The sequence below is a fragment of the Corvus kubaryi genome, unplaced genomic scaffold (assembly GCF_017639235.1).
Source record: "Corvus kubaryi isolate FWS band 111438036 unplaced genomic scaffold, C.kubaryi_AGA036_p1.0 split3-131, whole genome shotgun sequence".
In the NCBI taxonomy this organism is placed as follows: domain Eukaryota; kingdom Metazoa; phylum Chordata; class Aves; order Passeriformes; family Corvidae; genus Corvus; species Corvus kubaryi.
Genome location: NW_024582083.1, coordinates 7,651,540 through 7,658,391, shown reverse-complemented (window position 1 = coordinate 7,658,391; position 6,852 = coordinate 7,651,540). Strand labels below are relative to the sequence as shown.

At 40.6% G+C, this 6,852-nt stretch overlaps 1 long non-coding RNA gene across 1 annotated transcript; it reads left to right on the top strand.

Moving 5' to 3' along the window:
* The first annotated feature begins 853 nt into the window (after positions 1–853).
* LOC121658286 lies at positions 854–5,292 on the top strand. The gene is made up of 3 exons (XR_006013924.1): positions 854–1,331; positions 1,918–1,979; positions 3,914–5,292. It is a non-coding gene; the product is annotated as an uncharacterized LOC121658286 (long non-coding RNA).
* Positions 5,293–6,852: the final 1,560 nt, after the last annotated feature.

Sequence of the window (6,852 nt, the reverse complement as noted above, 5' to 3'; positions counted from 1 at the left end):
TGTCACTTCCCTCAGCCATCTTACTAGCACTCTCATTGCCATTGGTGGCCTGGTACCTAAGGCGCGGACAGTCACACCTGGGTGCCTGATCTACTGATTTCACCTGCATTAGCAGTTGATGCGTGACCACTAGAATCACCCTGGGCCAGGAGTACACAATGTACATCTCATGCATAAGGATGTCACTCCCTTGGGATGGTTGTACCAACTCATACAGTTTAAAATTTGATCTATAGGAATTGCTTCAATTTCTCTGTGACTGGTAACAATTAGGTGATCATAATTGGGCACTTCATCAGCAAACTGTAATTTAATGTGCCTTGTACGCAGAAATAAACTAGTTAATTTCTATTTCTGATTGTCAGACGCTTGCACATGAATTGCTAATAGACCAAGAGCAGCTAAGGTCTATAAAATATTTTTTCACTTTTAGTTCATAATTTCATGCTGCGTTTTTAATGTGACTTTGAATTATCACTGTAACTTCTTGTGTTTCTGTAAAAAAGGAGAAAGGACTGTTCTCCATCCCAGGGATATGTGATGTCATACCTGCTATTTTCTTTTCCTTTTTTTTCCTAGATCATCTAGATGGGATGTCTTATGAAAAAAAGATTGGAAGATGATAACACTTCTAGGAGAAACTCTTGAATCATTTAGTCCAGCTTTCTGAATTAGACAAAGCACCTTGCTGTGTGTTTACACTTGACTTTTAATTAACTCTTGGATGTTTGCATCAGCATCTTAGCAGTCAGAGAGACCTTGTGAAGCTGTTTCCTTCCACTTAGTAGCCTCCTGTATGATGTGAAAAAAATGATCTGCAAATTTTTTTGTGTTTTTTTCCCCTGATAGCTTTTAATCCACATGAAATGTGAAAATGTCATTTCTTCCAAACAACAGCAATATATTTGATTGTATATAAATTGTATTTTCATATGCTTTTTCCAGATCAAAGTATGAGAAACAATATATATGTTGTCTCTGGAAGGGGCAGAGTTTCTCTAGAATAATACTACTTCTGTAGACTTTTTAAGGGGCTCTGTTCTGATGGTATCCAGCAAGATAATTTGCGTCTGTGACTTCTTTTCCTCCATTGTCTTCTCTTTAAATTAAACCAAAGGAAATTTTGCCAGACCATTTCCGTTGAGAGGAAGGCTGCAATATGTATCTGTGCCAGCCAAACAGCTAATTCCCTGTTTCATTTCCTGAAAACACCTGAATAGGGCTGAGCTGCTGGGTGTCTGGGCTTCCCCCTGTCTGTATTGTATCTATTATCTCAGACTCTGTTCAGAAGACTATATAAAAGAGCAACAGCAGTTGTGACCAGCCACACAGTAAGTATATTAAAAGTTCATCCTTCCTCCCACAAACATATTTGTTTAATATTATAATATTTGAAAGAAGTTCAGTCTGTATTTTTTTATGACTAAGCAGAGTTTGAAGTAATGGATATGTTGCTAGTTCAGAATGCTCCTAGGGTCTTAGACCCCCTGACTTTTGATGCCGGGCACTAATGCAGTGTTTCAGTTTCAGAACTTGCACATTTTGAGTGGTAGGGAAAATATGAAGGGATCTTGAAAACACTTGTGTGGTAGCAGCCGTCATCACAGACCAGATCCCAAAGGACAGATTTGCATTGCACTTGCCACCTTAGTCATTGTGTTGCTGAATGTCTGATCAGCCAAGTCAGAGTTCCTATTCTCTAAAGAGGGTTCTTTGGGTCACTTACTGATGTATTTATTAATGCAAACTACCTGTTCAGCTCTGATCTGTTCTACTTTTGCACATCTTTTTATGATCTTGTGCATTTTTCCCTCTTTACCTTTAGTCTTTATGCTGAAAAATGCTAAAACAATAGTTATCATATGTTTAAATGGACTTTGTCTGCTTCTTATTAAGAAGAAATCTTTGTTTTTTCAGTAAAATCTGTGGATCTGTTTGGAAAAGCTTTTTTTCAAGGAGACAAAATTTTCATTGGAAAGGTAACGTAATATTCTTGTTTGTCTCACTTAGAAGTGATTCTTCCTTGAGGGCTAGTGTAAAATCCAGCTGGGAATATCTTTGGTACCATCCTTTACCTTCAGTGTTGTGAAGATGCAAGGGATTTCAACACCTTGGCTGCCTGAACTGGGATGGTGCCGAGAAGATATAGGCAGAATGGCTCTGTGGGTCAACATCTTAAACCAATGGCAGAATAATAACGATAACAATAACAATAACAACAATAATAAAATAGTAGTTGATACATCTTAAATACAAAAGCAATAGTTGCTCAAGTCTCTGATTTACATACGTGAAAACAGGAGCAGAAACTGGGCCTGCACATATCCTTCAGGACTATGAAAAGATGGTATTAGAGCACAGCCATACTAACTCTGAGCTTAGCAGGGGAAGAGTTCTTTTAACAACAGGACACTGAAACAAACACAAGATGTTAGAGAAGCCAAAATTTAATAATAGTAAGCAGTATGAGATCTATACTTTCCGTTCAGTCTTGTACTCTACATGAAAGGCTATGAAAACCTCTGATAATTTTATATCCTGTAATTTGCAACCACATCCAGTACAACTTGGTAGTTAATGACAACAGTGACACTAGTTGATGGGATCCTGTTCAAGGCTAAGCTTCAGAGTCCTGTGGTTCCTGGAAGAATCTTCTTTTGGGGTTGTGTGAATTCAACTCCTTGCCCATTTCACTGTGCAGAGCTCCAGAAGCAGCAAGGTCTCCCTGCTTTAGTTTGGTCATATTTCATTTATTAACCCTATGAACCTAGTGTCTTTGTCATCTACTGTACTGCTGCTCCATGAGGCAGTCTGGCCTACCAGCTACCAGAAAACATTACTGTATGGTGGCAATAGCACATGAATAGAGCAAAGGGGAAGGTCTCCTGGGCAAACCTGAGCAAACTGTACTGGTGAGTGCTGGGACACTTTAAGTCACCTTTTCCTTTGTCCTCCCTTTGGTCCTGCATGAGCCTGGCCTGCAGAAGGTCGTATTTCCATTCTGGCTTGAGGCAGCTCTTTCCATTTATGTAGGTAGCCAGCTTGTTTCTCCAACAGAAGAAGGACTCATGGCCAGTTTGACTCTCTTGTGTAAAACATCAGTAAGACATTAAGCAAAACATCTTATTAGCAGCAAAAAAGGAATTTTTATTCCACACAATTTGGAAAGTGAACACCACACCAAAGGTGGAAAAATTAGAACATAATACTGAAAGTATTCTACTTCCAATATTAATAATACTAATGGAAATACTAATATTTTATCTAATGACTGTGACACCAAAAGTAGGGAGGTAGCGATGAAGTTTGCCCATGAGATAAAGCTGTGAAACATTGTCAATATAGCTGAAGTCAGAGACAACACAGAGGTGAATTGGATAGTCTTGGGGACAAGAAATTCAGTCATAACACTAGATCATGCCCTTGCATACTGCTCGTAAGTATTTATCTTATAAGCTGGGACTCAATCCGTTTGAAATAATGACCAAGAAGAGACCTGGCCTGTGCTGCTTATTCCTGACATTGCTGAACTCTCAGTGCTATTTAACCCTGCTTTTGGCTCTTGCCATTTTAAAAGGCACCCTGACAGCTGATAGACTAAGGACATAGGTCAGCAGGCACCCTGCTTACTGTGTGTCACAGCTCTCAGTGGGCTGCAGAAGGCAAGTGGTAGTGTATTAGTGACATGCTGGCATTCGTCATCACTGAATTCATACTCACACATTACGTTCAAGGGAGACAGAAGGACTTTATCACTCTACGGAGGAAGCAGACTTTCTACATGGCCTGTGTTGTTTCTATTTTGCACGGCTTGAAAAATTGGCTCATTGAACTTCTAATCTGAGTTAATGTGTTAAATTTAATAATATTAAAGACACTTCTTCTTTAAAATGCCCTCTATTTTTCTCTTTAGTAGCCCTTCCTGCAATATGACATGATGAAGACTGGTTTTGAGAAGAGGGCCTAAATATGGCCAAGAAGAGGGAAATACCGTGTGCAAAGCAGAAGTGCAGAAACCTTGCCTGTCTGATTCCAAGATTGCCTGTCTCATGGGGCAGTTTTATGATCACCAGCATGGCTGATGCTTGTCTTGAAGAAAGATAATCCATTATGATCTTTCCTGACCAAACATCTACAACCCCTTTCTGGAGTTAGTAAAAAAATCTTCCTTACCAGCCAACCTACAAATCTATCTCTGCAGAAGGACATAAACCCCAGCAGGACTCCCTTATCACATGGCATTAACTGATGTGACGCTGTCATTTTCGATATGTGTGACTTCTTGCCTCCAACCCCCGTGCTGAGATCTCGTGTTCCTTTTTTCCCCAGGGTCATGTCATACACAGAGTCCCCACTGTGGCTTTGCTCTGCTGGGTCAAGGGAAACATGAAATGACAATTTACCCGTTCCTATAAATGGTTAAATGTAGAGAAGAAAGAAATGAGAGGTGTTTGTGGATTTTATCTTCAAGGCAGAATTTATAAATCAGGGAAAAATGTAAAGACAGACCCTCTCCAGGGCTTTTGATGTCCTGTACCTTTAAGAGAGGAGAAGCAGGGTGGCATCTTACAGGCTCTGTAACTGTCCCAGATTTTAACTGTTTCCTTCTGAATAGTAAATATGTGATTCAAAGAGTGCAAAAGATTCTTGTATTTTTCCAGTAGCAGCATTGGAAAAATTTCGTGTACGTGTAAGATCCAGCCAGCATCCATGTAGGTTGTTGGTGTTTTCTGCAACTTTTTGTAATTTTGGGGAAAATGTAATAAGTACTGTTTCTCTTTCTTTCTTTAAAAAAGACAAGGAGAGAAAGCCTGCATTTTCTGCCATTTCCCAAGAGGCTTTTTATCTGTTTAAACCAACTAGGGATTTTTCACATATTGACATAAGCATTCATTTGCTAATTTGCTGGACATTAAACTGCACAGCATTCTTGAATGAGACTGGAATACTTGGGTACTTAGTGCTGCTCAGACCCCGCATCATTCCCAGTACACATATGGTTTTCCTCCTCTATCTCCTAGATAAAAGTCACTGTTTGATCGCCTTAAGGGAAAGAATGAGTTAAATGGACCAATATTCTAGCCTTGGCTCTAAAACTGGGCCTTTTCAGAAACTCCTCAGCACCTGCAGCAGCTAGGTCATTTGCACATACATAAATAAATAAATTAACAATGAATAAATAATTTAATCCCACCACACAATGCCACCTTGCAGATCTGATCCTTTGCTCCCAGTGAATTTGTCCATTCCTAATTCTTTTTGATAAAGTCCTCAGATACTTGCTGACTGTCAGTCTAATTTTCTTATTGTTTTCGCTTGATTAGTTCTGTATGACCTAAGGTCGCCCTTAAAATCCACATCTCTCGTGAAGACTCCAAAAGGCCTTCTTTTTTTCAAAGGGATGGAAAGTGCCTGCCATTTCTCCGGACAAAAGCCTGCAAGGTTTTCAGTTATTAGCCTCCTGAAGCAGCCCTTTCGCTCACCCAAGCGCAAAAAAAACTCATTAGGGGGCACCTTTCTTTCTGGCTTCTTTATCTGACGCATGTAGGATTTACGTGTTTCGAGATTTGCAGGTCTTGGATGAATTTGGATAGCCTCGCTTTTAACCCTGCCGGACCGCGGTTATGCCCACCACAGACATTTGCGTCAGCTCCGTGCCCTTAACCACCTGGAGGTGCTTCGTCTTTCTAAAAGCTGCTTTGCACCAGCTTTGTGGTGCTGCAGCACTGGGAAGGCACGCTCGCACAGGGGGTGGGTGGAAAGGCAGGCATGCTTGCCAACACGTTATATCTGGGCATCTTGCCCTTCAGAGGTGCAAAGCTGCCAGCTCCCGCATTCACTTGAGCTGTCAGAAGTTATAAATCAGAACAACATCTGATCTGCAGTGCTTAAACAGTGCTGCCCAGCAACACCCCACCTGTGGTTACCTTTTAAGAATTAAAATCACTGGAAGTAGTACTGGCAGGTATTACAGTAATGAATGTTGCTCACTTGCCTAGGCTCTGGTATTTTGTTAGGGAGAGACCTCATGATTGAAAAAAGAGTTAGAAGCAAACTGATTGTTTCTCTTTTGTAAAAAGGCTGCCTAGTGTCTTTGATGAGAGACCTCTGTTCAGGCTGGGATCTGAGTCTAAAGAGGAGAATGATGCACAGAAATAGAAGGAAAATAAGCAGATCTGAAAAATGTAGGTAGGAGATAACCCAGGCAGGTGCAGAAAAAGAGGTGTCTTGCTTCTGCAATGCTACTTCTTTTGGTCCTGAAGAACAGCTTGTCTTCCACTGGGTTAGAACTGACTATGATTGCTCTGGGTTAAAATTCAGTAGAAAAGCTCAGGGCTACAGCTGAGGTCCTACTCCCAAGCATGCAGGGTGGCAGTTTTGTGGAAATTAATCTTTGTCCTGGCGATTTTCAGGGATATTGTCCTTGTTAAGTTGGAAGAATGTATCATTATGACCACTATTTTTTTCCAGACCTGCCAGCTCCTATGATATCTCTGTGATATCAATACTTTACCTCAATCTAGTTTTGCTCTACAATGTGGCTCCTCTGAAATCTCAATGAGGCAGTGTTGCAATTATTAAAGGATCCGGGGCATGGATCATTGATAGAATTATGGGATCTAAAAAAGAGCTGTACAAGCAATAGGCCTGCAAGCAAAGGTTTGTGTGAGAAACTGCCTGCATGAGAAAGCACTGGTGTGAGAAACAAGCCTGAGAAGAAAAAGGGAGTTTGGAGGATGTGCAGCTGTGCAGATAAGATGTACTGACCAGGGAGCTTGCCAATGTAAGTCCAATTATGTAGAAGTAGAAATGTGCTTTGATAAGCTTTAAGCCACTTAGGAGTTAACAAGC